The sequence below is a fragment of the Chiroxiphia lanceolata genome, chromosome 1 (genome assembly GCF_009829145.1).
Source record: "Chiroxiphia lanceolata isolate bChiLan1 chromosome 1, bChiLan1.pri, whole genome shotgun sequence".
In the NCBI taxonomy this organism is placed as follows: domain Eukaryota; kingdom Metazoa; phylum Chordata; class Aves; order Passeriformes; family Pipridae; genus Chiroxiphia; species Chiroxiphia lanceolata.
This window is the reverse complement of record NC_045637.1, coordinates 29,642,204-29,657,075: the sequence shown is the minus strand read 5'-3', so window position 1 is coordinate 29,657,075 and position 14,872 is coordinate 29,642,204.

Below are 14,872 nucleotides of genomic sequence, written 5' to 3'. Positions count from 1 at the left end.
ATTCAGTAAGAAAATATATTTCACTGAGGAGATTTTCTCCACAATTCTTCCCAGTTAGCCAATGAAGTGGTGACCACCAACACCTGCAGCTTACCTTTGTTGACAGGAAGGGGTTCTAACTGATCTTTACCTTGTCTGTGTGTTTTAAAAAGTCTTTTACACTGTAACAGCTTCCTGCTCACCAGAGCTTCCTATTTTTTAAGTTTCATCAGATCAGTGTCTGCAAGTGTAAGTCCCTATATGGCATGAGTGGTAGTTCACCTTTGCTAAATGTCATCTACCTTGAATATACTCTGAGGAACTGCTGCAGTCTTGCATTCGGTATGGGAAAGCTGTATTGCCACACCAAAAGCCACACAATTGTGATCTGGCAGCAGATGGTTGCATAGAATCATAGAATGACTTGGGTTGGAAGGGACATTAAAGAACATCTAGTTCCAAGTCCCCTGATGTGGGCAGGGACACCTTTCTCTAGACCAGGTTGCTCAGAGCTCCATCCAATCTGACCCTGAACACTGCCAGGAATGGGACACCTGCAACTTTTCTGGGGAAACCTGTGCAGTAAGTAGTTGTCTGGGAGCAATTCAGGATTGGTGTCTACAGTCTGGCTTCCCAACCAGTACAAATCAAGATGGTTTTACATAAGCCATTGGGCATTCTTCCTCCTGAGGCTCTGGCACATTGGACTTGTGAGATGAATGGGAAAAGCTTGAAACAAGATGTGCACATTTAAAAAATTTACTCAACTATTTTAAAGGTGCCCTTCGCTACCATGTTTTGTAGTTGAATTACACAGCTGTGTAATTCAAAATGCAGTTAATCTGGCTGCAATTTTGCAAACATTTAAAATTAAGGGTAGATAGCAGGGGAACTGAATGGCTCTGGTTATATGCAAATCATATCCTAACTGTATAAGAAAGGCCTAATGTTCTGACTTGGTCTAATGAATTTAGGTACAAAAGAACTGAAACTGATACTAATCAAACAGCAGATAACTGAGGAGGAATATATCAATAATTTCGTCATGTAAATCTAACTGATTGTCAGATAAATGCACTTAATGGGGTTTTTTTCTGGGCTAGTCCTTTTAGTTTACCTCATCCTGAGAAATGTTGAGTCAAATTGAATTGCAGCATTATCTTCCAGCCTCTGTTACTAGAATCCCTGGTCTAGAAGTGCCACTTCTGTCTTCCTTCCTTTCAGTGCTTTGGGTGTGATTCTCATAGCAGAGGCACAGGTGGGTGTAACCACAAGCAAACGCCTCCAGTGAGGAAACAGAAGCAGCCTGTGCAGACAGGGTTTGTGGCAGATGGGGGTGATGGTGGATAATGGTGCTTGTGGTTTTTCTCAGCACTCTGAAGATAAGGGCTCTTTCTTTTTTATCAGTTTCCCTTTCTCCTCTCAGTCATGCAAGCACAGCAGATTTCAGTGGTTTGCTGCCGGCTTCTTCATGTGCTACAGACTGTCATATCAATCAGTAAGAATGACTCGTGCAGCAGAGCAGTTGGTGCTGGAGATCCTGTGTCTGTACCACATGAAGAAGCTGTATTTTCACACAGTCCATGATATGATTATGTAATGGCATTGAAGTTTACGTCTTATGTCCAGGGAGGTGTTTGGAAGATGCTAGCTCAAAATCTTCCTTTTGAGGCTGAAAGATGAAAAATCCAATACAGAAGTGGCTTATGAGGCTTTGCTACCTCACAAAGGAGAAGCCATGCTCTAGTGCTTGGTAAGACTGAATGGACAAGACATGACTACTCTGACAATGGAGGAGTTTTTTGGCATCTCTGTGTTAGGAATTCTTTTTTGTGGGTAGCATAGCACACAGAGAACTAGTGCCATTTTCATCTTCCCAGACTAAGCTATGGATAGAAATTATAAAATATAGGTTTTTCTTATTATATTGGCACAGGCATGGCTCTCCTGTAGATGAAATTGTGTAATGAGATATTAATAATTTCTCTCATATTAAGTTTGTGCCTGCAAGGATGAAAAAATAGCTCCTGATGGTGTCACCACATGCAAAGAGATGATCAAAATATTTTTTTAAATTTTCAATATCTAGCATGTTCTACACTTTGCTATTCAATACTACATTCCAGCTGTCATTCATAAATTACTTCAGCTATGTTCCCTTCTTTAATGATAAAAGCACAGTCCTCAACAAAAGCTGGCTCTCAAAACAATGTATTCCATTTTGAATCAATTAATTTTATGCCTGCATCTTGACCCACAATAAAATATATGTGGAATAATTGTCTGCTGGAGTAGAGTTTATGCTTAACACCCAAAGTAATTAAAACTACATGAGGACAGTTTTGACAGTGTACTTTATCATCGGGACTTATTTTCCTATCACACATTCAGAGGGCAATTTGATGGCCATGTAAACAATTAATCACCTAGGAATGAACAAGGAAAGCTTTCTCAACAGTCCAGAGATTTCATTTCCTTAGCAAGCCCATCAATACATAACAACAGCAGCATAAGTACCAGTGCCACAGATATCACATGGAAGGTGCTGGTTGGTAGAGAAGCAGAAGAATTTGGCTCCCCTTTCTCTCCAAAAAAGCTACAGTCTGCTCTACTCTGGCCATCTGAATCAAGGAACAAAAGTGGTGAGTTACATCGTGCAACACAACTTGCTACCAGACACTCATGTTACGAAGCCATGTTTTTAATCCATCAGGCCATCATTATTTCATGACATGAATGCTTGAAGTAGCTGACATGCAGCATTCACCTTGGTATAAAGATGTATGTGGACTTGGCTTCTCCAACTAGGTGGCATTCTCCTCCTTCTTGTCCTCCTGCCAGCCCCTGTCTCATGTTGCATGCTGTGCTCCTAATCCTGCAATGTGGTAGCAACTTCCTCCTCCATGTCCTCACCTGGCCCTGAATGCTGTGTGTTTTCACAAAACAGGTTAAGAAAGTAGTAGTCCTTTTTGGCTGCTCTACAGGGTGGTTGCTCCCCAGAAAGACTTCTCTCACGACTACACATAGTGAGAAAGATGGGGTGAACTATTCAAACAAGCTGAAATCTAAATGCAGAGCAGGTCTCTGCTTATGGAACCCTATAGGTTCATGCTTGTAGGATCAACATACTTGTGCCTTGTGTCTGCATGGATATCGGGAAGGCACCAAATGCATCAAAGGACACCAGTGCACCGTGGATGGAGTTTGGCTGCATGTCCTGTGGCACACCTGCAGCACAGTGCCATGGTGGTGGAGGAATTTCAGCATCCAATAGATCTGCTGAGATGTAAAGCAGTATGTAGGAATATGATCCTCTGCAGAACTTGGACAAATGTGAAAGGGTCCTCCTGCTGCAATAAGGGAAGTCTTTAGTATTGTATCTAGAGTGCAGAAACTCTAGTCCTGGATTGTCTAAACTTAATCAAAACTTGTCCTGGATTTGGGGTAGAAAATGCTTATTCCTTTTCTTGGGTTTCTCCCATTCCTGCCACTGTCAAAGAAGCACTGCAAGGAGTAAAATAGGGAATAGGTTCCTGGAGAGCCTGGGATACACAGAGTAAGAGCCTTGGAGATAGTGATGTACAAATTCACCTTTATCCTCAAAGGTTGAGACTGGAAAGTGTCAAGTACTGAGATGAAAAAGACTTGTGAGCTTTGTTTTGTTTCGAAATATGTATTTCAGCAGAGATAAGTAGAAAGGCAGTATGTACCATGGGAATAAAATTACCAAATATAATTATTACCTTTTCAAAACCAGAAATTCTTATTGTTGGTTGTTGCATTGTTTTTTATGGTTTGATTTGGTTTCTTTTAAGTAGATGCCTGGTTTGTATTGGTGTTGCATTGTTTTTTTTATGGTTTGGTTTGGTTTCTTTTAAGTAAATGCCTAAATAAAATACCTGCACCTAAGGACCAATCCTCTGAATTCCTGGGTTCTCAGTTCAGTTGTTGGACCATGGACCTTCACTTTTAAAAGTTTTGACTAATTGTACTGTGGATAGTTTAAAACACAAAGCCATGCAGAAATCTGCTGAAGCAGAATTTGTATCAGAGCTTTTTGCTGCTACAGCAGTAGTTAGCAGGAGTTGAGTGAGCTTAACCCAGTCTGGCAGTGTTTCTGTGAACAGTGACTGCAATGCAGACATACCCAGAACAGGAAAAGAGGAGTGGCTGCGAATGATGAAGAGAAGTTAGAGTCTATCCCTCATGTCACAGATTTACTATGATCCTAGGCAATTGCTTAAAAACCAGTATTTTCTGAGGTGTTTCCCCAACATGCTCCTCATTTTTGCACACTGAAGGTAGCTGGCTTTTCTGTCCCTTTCTGAGTTAGACATCAGCAGAGGGGCTCTGGCTGGGTGCAGCATGTCCCTGCTGGATGGATCTAATCTAGTCTGGAAAGGGGCCAAGCAGAAGTGATAGCTGAGGGCTCAGAGAGCTCAAGTGGAAGGCAGGTTTCTGTGTCTGGCTGAGCCTCTGCAGGCTTCGCTGCTATTTTATTAATTGGCCATGTAAAGGTGTGCCCTATTTGGAAAGGGCTGAAGAGGATCTAGAGTAATCTTAGTCTGCCTGGAGAAGATGCTGAACTAGTTTAAAGTGCCTGCCTAGTTGTCCTGGCTTAGGCTGGGATAAAGTTAATTTTCTTCTCAATAGCTGATAAGAGTGCTGTGTTTTGGATTTAGGATGAGAATAATGTTGATAACACACTGATGTTTTGGTTGTTGCTGAGGCAACAAACTGAGGCAAAAGTCAAGGACTTTTCAGCTTCTCATAGCGCCCTGCCAGTGAGGAGACTGGGGGACACAAGAAGCTGGGACAGATGACCCCAACTGGTCAGAGGGACATTCTGTACCATGTGGTGTTGTGCTGAATGATAAAACTGGAGAGAGTTGGCTGGGGTGTGGTGACCCCCTTCTTGGGGACTGGCTAGGCATTGGTTTAGTGGGTAGTGAGCAATTGCATTGTGCATCGTTTGTTTTGTATATTCTTTTATTGTTATTAGTATTTTCCTTTCCTTTTCTGTTCTATTAAACTGTCTTTATCTCAACCTGCAAGTTTTACCTTTTTTTTCCCATTTCTCTCTCCCATGCCACCAGGGAGAGTGAGCAAGCAGCTGGGAGATGTTTAGCTGCTTACCAGGTTAAACCAATAAACTATCATAAATAAGCAAAATGGAATAGGGAAGCAAAGTCCTTCCTCCTCATCCCTGCTGATGAGGTGTCTGAGGTTAGAAACTAACTGCCTGAAATAGAACTACCAGATAGAGAAGTCTGAAAGCTTTTATATATATGAAAGAAAAATACACTGATTTATATTGTTAAAATTCCAAGGTGCACAAATAAGAGAGCAGGATGCTCTCTGGTTGTAAAGGCTTTTTGTGTCTTTTAAGGGAGAAACTCCAGAGATTTGTTTAGAATAACATAACAGAAAAGCAAAGAAGATCCAGGAATTATTTCTTTATGAGGACTTGTTAATTAATTCTTAATTAAGATGCGGTGTAAAAAGAGTTTGCTCTGTACCCACATCATTTATTTACTGAAGGCTGCTTCCCTAGTTAAAAAAGGCAGGGCAAAGCCATTTATATAATTAAGAGTCTTATAACTCCTTCTGTATAACATGTCTTGAGTGGCAGGATCACTGTACCTTATCCAAACAATATGAAATCAGCTGTTCATCATCTCTTGGAAGATGGAGATTCATTTTCTTTAAAGAGAACCATTGTGAGTAGAAAAAGAAAAGTTCATTGTAATTTATAAATAAAAGCCAGATATTTTCTGCATGGATCATTGTATTTAAATGCAAATGTAGCCTTTAGATCATGCTCCATTAGATGTACAGGGTAGTGCTTCTGAAAGGATATTGCTGATTTCTGCAATATTCAAGTTATATAATATGAGTTAAAAAGACAACTCTACAACACTCAGCCAGTATTTTTGGTGTTATAGGCATTTAAAGTCACTGCTAGATGCCTTCTTTTGAATTCAGTTTGTATACTCCCCTGGGTCCATAGAATGAACAGATCTAAAATATACATGTATAGTACAGACATACTGTTCACTTTGTGTAGATGTCTTTGATTCATAGCAGAAATTAATTTCTGACTTACTTGTAATTGTAAAGCTCAGTCTCTTTGCCAGTTAATTGCTGCACTAGATTATGCTTCACACCATACGGAAACACCCTTTTAAATATGCAAAGAAAAAAGCTAAAAATAAATCACAGCTGCTGTTAGATGGGGGTCTAAGATACAGCCAAAGCAGGAGGGAAAAAAAAAAGGAACCGTCTTAGTTTAAATACAGCTAAACCGCTTTTCATATTGAGAAGTTCTTTTTCTGTTCTCCAAATTATTCATTAATAGTATTCAGAACAGAGAACTTTAAATATAAAACACTGAGATAACACCAGTAATTACAACATGCAGTTTCATAGCTGTAATATTTTTGTACTCTGGGTTACTTTAATGATTACTGTAATAATTTGTATTAGGCTTATAAGGACCAATTTATATTAACACATGTTTTTTGCTGGTATGTTCAATTTAATTCCAAACCTTGATCTTAACTTGCAACAGCACAGATCTCTGTAGGTGGAAATGAGTTTTCTCTTTGCAGCAGTAATTGCTCCTGACCAGTAATGGTAGCTTGACCTCACCCACACAAGATCAAGTGAATATATTGAGCCCTGAAATGTTACCTCTGATTTCTTACAACCAGCAAAGCACAAATCTGAGAAACACCTCACTACGCTCTTCATGTTATCCAGAACAGACCTGTGAGGGAAATCTATCATTTATTGCAAAGTCACATTATTCTGCATAATGCCAACCTCCCCCAAACAGCAAATTTTTTTCCTGTGTCATATCTGTGGGAACCCACAGCACAGGAGTGACAGCGAGCAAGGGGAAAGTAAAACCTTTTCTCTCCCACCTTTTGCTTTAAATTGCCGCAAAACTGCAATATTTGTTTCACTTAAGGGGTCTAAACTGAACAGCAGCATAACCTTTATTTCACTTGTGGTCTTTGCAGGACTTCCCATTCCTCTTTGTAAGAATGGAAAGGAGGGCCTGGGCCCTGGCCCCTCCTTCCCATGGGCGGCAGCAGGGCTGGCTCAGCCCAGAGCCCACTGTCACTCACCTGCCGACGGGGAAGGAGAGGGGTGAGGATGCAGGGCTGGTCCAGGAAGAGGATGGCACAGCTGGCGGGGACAGCAGGGCAGGAACCTGCAGGTGTGCAATGACTACAAAGGTAGCCTCGGTCATGCTGTCAGGTAGGGCACCGTGAGCTGGTCCGGCAGGAATGGTCTCTCTAAGAAAGTTATTTTTTAATGCTGATCCTTTCCCTGGTCCATCTGGCTGCCCAGTCGACTGGGACCTGAGATGACACTGCTGAGGGGAGGGCGGTGCTAAGACTGAGAGAGAGAAGAGGGAACTGTTTACAACAGCCTTGCCACAGAGAAAATGATCTGGGAGCCCATATCCTCAGTTGTTCTGCTCTTCCCCATTCTCTTTCTTCAGGCCCAGCTAATACTGCTGGGAAACAGAAGGCAACCCCTCACAGGCAGTAAAAAGAGCTGCTGCAGGGAGAATAATTTCTGGGAAAACGTGCTCTGGAAAGTATCTTAGCTAACGAGAGGTAGCAGCATGTTCCAGATTAATGACGAATGCATGCAAATTCATCATGGGGACAGCTTGGTGATAACAGAGCAGACTCTCATGCAAATACCTGCTCCTGCTCTTCCCTAATCATTATCAAAATTTACGTTACTATCTGCATCCATCCAGTGTACCACCAACAGAAATTTTAAAACTTCCAGTTTTACATTAGTTCAACATTTTTTGTGTGTTTGGAGCAGTCTTCAGAATAAAAGTACCTGCTTCCTGCAGAAAGCATTGACTGACAAGAGCCACCACCACCTGAGACAGGCTTCACCTCTCAGAGAAAATCTAGTGAAGCAGCTGGGTTATGTACCTGAAAGACTCATCTGCAAAAAATGTCAGGTGTATTACTGAAATGATAAAAGATTGCTGGTTAGTAAAGTTCTCCAGGATGTCTGATTGTCAGATGAGGAAGCTGAAGCAGTAATGTGTGAAAAAAAATTACTGTCCTCAGTATCAGACTTTCTTGCATAGTGAAGAGCAGGACAAGGTGCTTGGGCAGTATTTTAACCCTTGTGAACAGACAGACACCTATCACTAGGGATGGCTGTCCGCTCAGTTCACAGCTTAAAAACCTTCATTTTTTCAGCCAAATTGCAATGAATGATTTTCCAAAGTAGTCTCTATCCTTTATTCCTTCTTATTTAGCAAGTACTTAGCAAGTCTCACCTCTTTGCAGTGTGGAATGAGATTATTTTGGATCATTGAATCCCCTGTTGTAGAAGGTGAACCCATGTCACCTCACTCTTCACTCCTAACTCCTTCACTGATTCCTGTCACAAAACAGGGCTGCAGGCAAGTGCTGTCCTGGAGACAGGAACTGGAGGCAGTCAGTTCAAAAGCTGCTGACAAAATCTTCTGTCTCTGCTATTTTTCTGTTCTAAAACCAGAATTTCTCCCTCAGATGTAAGACATAAATCACAATTTGAGGGAATACCTAATTCTTGATGCCCATTTTGGGCCCCCCATAGGGCTTGGGAGTGCACTCACAGCCAGGGCAGCCTTCTCCTGGGTCCCTGAGTGCTACAAGTCTCATACCTGAGCTGTGGTGTGCCTGTGCTCAGCCCCCTACCTGGTGTGACTTCCTTCCTCACTCCAGCTGTATCAATATGGACATATCTGTGGGCTGCATCTGAGCCTGTCACTATCACTGGCCATGCCCTTGGTTTTCTTGCTTGGCATGGGAGGACAGCATCCCATCAGTGCAGCACTGCCTGGGTGGCTGGGCTGTCTCTGCTCCGGGCAGTGCTGTTTGGACACTGCTATGGTGGACACTGCCCTCTGGGAAGGCCTGTGTCACTATTAGTTTCAACAAAGAGACTTTCAATCAATGCACCCCTGATTCTGCTGTTAGAGCTCTGCTCATCCCTCCCTGCCAGAACTGGCATAAGTTACCAACTGTGATGGTTGCTCACTTAGATCTGTACTAGTACCAGAAAATGAATAATAAAAGCCTTGCTCTTGCAGGCATCAAACAGAGCTAGAAAGCATATGTGCAGCTTGTTCCAGATACTCCTCCACAATGACAGCAAATGGTTTTATTCTGTCTTTAAGGATTTTCTTCATCCAAGGTACTGTGCAAGCCATGACAAATGAGCCACTCCTTAACAAACAATTTATATCTGTTAATGATACTTCACTTCATACTGACAAACCTCAGCGCTTTGCTGGTTATGTGGTGTTTTTTAATTATGCCTTCAGACACAGTCTTTTCTAATGGGAAGAGATGACCACTGGGGCAGGTGTTCATCCCACTTGCTTTCCTTGTAGTGATTTCATGCTGGCATGAGCCTGACTGCCAGCAGATTCTACCTCCAGCTACCATGGAGGATCTTACCTGGCCTCTGCAACCCAATGAGCCAAGTAACCCACAAGAATCCCTACTCCTGACCATAAACAGCCCTCCCATCCAAACTGGTACTACTGTAATGCAGGGCAGGCACGTCCTATTTTGGGTGTTACATTCTGGTGTCCCTACTCCCATGGTGCGCATCGCACTCAGTGCAATTTGGCTGTTACTTCTTAGCCCTCTGACATGGCACTAATGCACTCCAGCTGTGAGGTCTCCTCATTTTCCACCACTGAATTTGATAATATGGAGCAGTAAACTGAAAAACTTCTCAATTATGCAAATATGGATGCAAATGAAGGATGTGAAACCTGGCAAAGGTCCTTAGAGGACTGCAGAAGTTGGGGCATGCTGTGACCCAGAGGCCATACAGGAGAATGCATGGAGACTGCTAACACAGGCTGCAGCCTCTCTGGGTACTCTCTGCACTCCCCAGGTTGCAGGGGCAAGAACATGCATAAGCACACACTGCTGCTTCTTCATGGTAGGCACAAAAGGATTGAAGTGGGAATGTGAATTGCCAGTCACTGTTCCTTGCCCTCACAAGCCAGCATGTCGCACTGTTCTTTTGAACTCAATAAGCACTGACTAAAAATCTCTTCTTTTATGTCAACCTTGCTCTGCTTGAATAGTTAGTCCGGAGAGGACTGGTTTAGAGAGGAGGAACATGTTCTAATTCCCAGCCTACCCGTATTTATATCTAGCATGCAAACATTGTCTTATGCCTACATTGTCCTTTCTCCAAAGCATTCCTCCATTGTACAATTACAGGCAACAAGTGTGCTCCCCTTCCTACCCTCCTATTCGGATGACCAAGTTGAGTTGCCAGCCTTCTCTCACAGCAGAGACTGCGCGTTCTCCTGCCCCTCCTGCCTGTGTCACATTGTTTCCCGACCAGCAACCAGCCCAGCAGACAGGGCTCTTCTGAATGACCTGCCCTTGCAGACATGTTCTGCAACCATATGTGCATTTCACGTGATTGTCTCTCCTGGTAGTTCATAGTCATGCTCCAGTCTGTTTGCAACCACATGCCTACCTCTCTTGCTGGCAACAGAAGGGGCCTTGCTGTCGCATGGCTTATGTTATTCTCAAATAGATAATCTTTCATTTTATTGACATTCATCCCATCTCTACTGCTTTAGTACTGAAGTTCATCCACTAATTCCAATAAGATATCCAAGTCTCCTCTCTTTTCATGTTACCACACAGGTTCAGGACTTTAACAATTCTCATCTACACTGCTCATATTTATTGTGATGAAATCACTAAGGGAACTATTAAAGAAGATGGGTCTTAAGAATGAGGAATTTCTGCTTTAAATCTCTCCCTGATTTAATGCTTTGCAGTGCCTCCTGCTCCATTTACTCTACCGACCCTAGATGGCAAGGACTAACAGAAGAGCTTGTGCACAGAGAGCCCTATCTTCATGGAGCTGTGTGAAAAGGCAGCTCCAGCCCAGGCAGATTGCAATTGAGATCTGGCAGGCAGCGACTGTTACAAGCCAGCATCAAGTCACTCTGATGCCAGCCAGTGAACAATTGATTAGTGAGAGTAGTGGTGGAAGTTTGTGAGATGATTACCAATGTGTTGTGGCTCCAAAATGGTTGGTTTTCCCATCACTCCTGCAGTGAGAGCCAGCTTGAGGAGGGGATAGTCCCCAAGAGCCAGTGACAGCATTTATAAGTGTTCCTTTCCTATAGGCACAGCGCTTGTGCTAGAGAGACTCTGTGGACACATCAGTGTGAAAGAGTAACAACACTGAGACTGGTTTATTTGACCAGGTGGGTGAATTCAGCTACTCTTGTGCTAGTAGATTCAATTGTGCCCAGCATGCCTCCAAGTACCTATTTCAGTAAACCTGGCCAGATCAGTCCCTGGCCCACACCTGGCCCATGGCAGTGAGCACAGTTCTGACTAATGCCTGGGCATGGTTGAAATGGTGTGGGTGGTTTGATGCAGCATCCCTGCTTAGGAGGATGAGACAATTTATTAGCATAGATGTAAGTCACTCAATGCCAGTTGGCCTCAGCACCTGGGAGTGTTCCTAGGCACATTTAATTTATTATTATAGACACAGACTTTGTGAATACCACTGTGGGATACTTTGGCAGTGTGCATGGTGCTATGTGGCCCAGATCTATTTGAATAAGAAAGCATCTTTTTGCCTTTAAAAAATATGAGTACCTGCTGTTATTTCAGGGGGGCTCAGCGTACCCTTTACTAGTCTGGCTGATGAGGCCATTCCCTGCCATGAGAGCACCTGGTATGAGATGGCTCAGTTGTGCACTGAGCTGCTGCTTAGTGGACGCAGAATCAGTTTTAGGCAAACTGAAAACAAAATGGCACTGTCTGTAATCAAGCTGAGGTGCCAGGAAGCCCAGTGTTCTTCAAAGTAGTGAGGCGGGAGGTAAACAGCACAATATTTACAAGGATCATGCAAAGAGCTTTGGCCAAAGTGGGCTTAGGACACCATCAGTTTGCAGGCCTGGCACAGGCAACTAAACAGCTCATCTGTCATCGTTGGGAGCAGTCCAGGTAGGTATTGCAAGGGCTTTGTGTGCCTGGAGCTTTGTGTGGCAAGCGGCAGTGCACAGGGAAAGAGGTTAAGGAATTGTGATGCTGCATTACTTCCTCACAACCATGCCAACTGGCAACTTCTTTATGCAATTTTGAAATCTATTAAAAGTTTGGATGAGCCAGCCTGTTTCTTGTGTTTCCTGAAGTACTCATCTGCCAAGGGACTGTGGAACTATGGTCTTTATTAAAGCAAGTAAAAGATATTTAAAAAGAATTTATATAGCTTTCCTGAGAACTAAGGAGACAACAAACAAAATTTGCAAATGTCAGCAAAATGCCTGCCACGCTCTCTGTGGAGAGTATCCCAGCCCTATGCAGTGTCACCTTCCCAGTGATGGGGTTACTTGTTACCAGTATTTCTGCACTTCCCCTCCCTAGTAGCTATGTCAATCAGGGCTTGACTCCATGGGGAATTGGCTGCGATAGTACAGTCATGGCTGTAAGCTGGTATATGACCACAGACCACAACGGCATTTCAACCATGATAACAGGATTTCTCAGTTTGCCTAGGAGAACTTCTACTTTGCCATTTCCACCAGTATGTATCACTGCAATGCCATTCAGAATACCAGCGTATCTCTGTGCAAGGCTGAGCATTCCAGAGTAAAACTGGCACTGCTTCTGTGCAATGAGTATGTTTCCTTGATCAATTTACAACTTAGGCATGGAAAATCAAGAAAAGTGGTAGTAATAGTTTTTTCTGTCTGGTTGTAACTAACACCTTATCTGCTTTTCAGTTATAGCCTGAGTTTGCTATCATTTGCTACCACTTGCTACCACTGAACCATAAGGGGAAGAGAGGAAAAGTACAGAACAGCTGGGTTTAATGAGCTGGAACAGATGTAGGTATTAAAGCAGTGTGTACACTTGTCATGCAAAGAGGAGCTACATGTATATAAATGACAACCAATTTAAATCAAGACTTCACTTATAGAATTTACAACAGGCATTATACCCTGAAAAAGGCTCAAAACTTGGTGTTTTACATTCTTTCATTTACAACAAACAAATCCAAAGCAACTTAATTTATGGAGGCATAAACTATTGATCTGTATTTTAATATGTGGTGAACTTTTCCTTCTGGACTATGTCATGGTTTACTTTTACAGCTGTCTGTTCCTCTTCTCTTGCATTTTATGTCAGGCTATGTGGGTGTTTCCAAGGCAAGTTCCTAGAATGCTTTGGAGCATTCATTGCCTTGTTGAGCAATCATTTATTCTTTTGAAGACTACTGCAGAGGTGATGCATCAACACTTTGGAGTGTTTGTGTAGTACTCATGTGCAGCTGGAAAGGGAAAAAGTCTTAAATCCCTTGAAGAGAAATGTGATAGTTTTATAATTTCAGTGAAAGCATTAAAAATAAATCATATGTTAAGAGGATCTCCATACTTCAACACTAATGCAATCTTAAATGACAGGATCTGGTACTGGGTACGCGGATTTTTCTCTGTGGGATTAAAGATGTCAATTTATATTTATGCAGATAAATTAAACTGCTTCATTTTAGACTGAGATTAACTATTTTTCATGCTGGTAGCTTGACAGTTTCCAGTATTTAAGCAAGACTGGGATGAAATCATGATGGAAAAAATGTCAATCTGTAATTTATTCTTTAAATCAATGCAAATAGTTAGTCCTAAGGCTAGAAATTTAATAAAAACATAATGATTATTAAAGATGGCTTAGAGGAAATTGAACGTCCCAAAAAGGTGTTGCCTTTGCAATAATGGCAGTATCTGTGTTTCAAATTTGAAACAGCTTTTCCTAATTACCCATGAAAAATTACTATTTCACTTTTATGGATTCAGTCCATGAAAGTCTTCCCCTACCATCACACAACCACCTGGAGACAGGTGGGCAGCAAGCATCACTAGCAACTGGCCACAGGTCAATGAAATCGCCTGTGTCCAGAGGGGATTCAGCCTGAGAGAATTCGACTGGTCCACTTTGCCAAGTGGCTGGTGCTTGACTGGTGTTTGCAAGGTGCCTCCTTCCAAAAGCTCTTTTCAGCAGATGGTAACAGCTGCGTTATGCCTGACTTTGGAAGAGTACAGAAGGAACCCTTATGAAGGACCCATGTGTAATCCCAATGGCTTTTTCTTGTGAGATGGCTTTTTTGTACCAGGGCATGGTTTACTCAGGCTGTTGGGGAGGACACGAGTTGAGGGACCTGCCTTGATACAGCAGAATATTGGTCTGGATCCTGCAATATAGGAGTCATCCCAGCCATTCCAACAGAATCTGACCTTTATGAATGTGAAACATATTCCTTAAAGTAAATGAAGTGTCTTCTTACCCCGATTTGAAAATATTTATGACACTGGATATTTTTAATTACTCTAATAGTGGCCATTCAGACACTGTAAGGCTACATAAGAAAAAGCAGAGGGTTGCCTGGACTCTCTGTGGTAGTCTTTGATTAATGGGTGGACCTATGCCACACAATGCTCCATACAACAGATGACTATGTAAATTACTTCTTTCACTCCATATGTATATCACAAATTATCAATTTAAGCTAAAATCATACAAAAATATGTGTTTTGATTAGGTGTATCAATAAATGATGTTTCATTGTTCTGCTTTTCTAACAATAGTCTCATTTTACTCCTATTATGCTGTTTTGAGGGTGCTCTGAAGTAACCAGGAGGCTAATTACCAGGACTATAATGGTGCAGCAAGCTGTATTTTCAGCTTGATGGTTGACATCCAATACTTAAGAATCCAAATTTCATTCAAAGAATTTCTTCCTGACTGCACCTCAAGCACAAGTCAGAGCTGTAACATGTACCAGTTTCTGCACACTTTCAAAA